The following is a 940-nucleotide window of genomic DNA, read 5'->3' on the forward strand; positions in this document are numbered from 1 at the left end:
TGGTGTGATGGTGATGATCCTATGATGGTGTGATGGTGATGATCCTATGATGGTGTGATGGTGATGATCCTATGATGGTGTGATGCTATGATGGTGTGATGGTGATGATCCTTTGATGGTGTGATGGTGATGATCTATGATGGTGTGATGGTGATGATCCTTTGATGGTGTGATGGAGATGATCCTATGATGGTGTGATGGTGATGATGATCCTATGATGGTGTGATGCTATGATGGTGATGATCCTATGATGGTGTGATGCTATGATGGTGATGATCCTATGATGGTGTGATGCTATGATGGTGTGATGTGATGATCCTATAATGGTGTGATGGTGATGATCCTGTGATGGTGTGATGGTGATGATCCTATGAGGTGTTTATAACATGGCCAGAAAGATGGGAGCTGTATGTTCATTTTTTTTTAACAGTAAACGGTAGCGGTACAATGTGTTTGCTCATTGGCTCAGAAGGTTAATAGATCATTAGAAAACCCTTGTGCAATCATGTTCACACATCTGAAAACAGTTTAGCTCTTTACAGAAGCTACAAAACGGACCTTCTTTTGAGCAGATTGAGTTTCTGGAGCATCACATTTGTGGGGTCAATTAAACGCTCAAAATGGCCAGAAAAAGAGAACTTTCATCTGAAACTCGACAGCCTATTCTTGTTCTTTGAAATGAAGGCTATTCCATGTGAGAAATTGCTAAGAAAATGAACATTTCCTACAACGGTGTGTACTACTCTCTTCAGAGGACAGTACAAACAGGCTCTAACCAGAGTAGAAAAAGAAGTGGGAGGCTGTGTTGCACAACTGAGCAAGAAGATAAGTACATTAGAGTCTCTAGTTTGAGAAACAGATGCCTCGCAGGTCCCAAACTGGCATCTTCATTAAATAGTACCTGCAAAACACCAGTGTCAACATCTACAGTGAAGAGGCG

The sequence above is a fragment of the Cyprinodon variegatus genome, unplaced genomic scaffold (assembly GCF_000732505.1).
Source record: "Cyprinodon variegatus isolate N-32 unplaced genomic scaffold, C_variegatus-1.0 Scaffold625, whole genome shotgun sequence".
NCBI classification, from domain to species: Eukaryota; Metazoa; Chordata; class Actinopteri; order Cyprinodontiformes; family Cyprinodontidae; genus Cyprinodon; species Cyprinodon variegatus.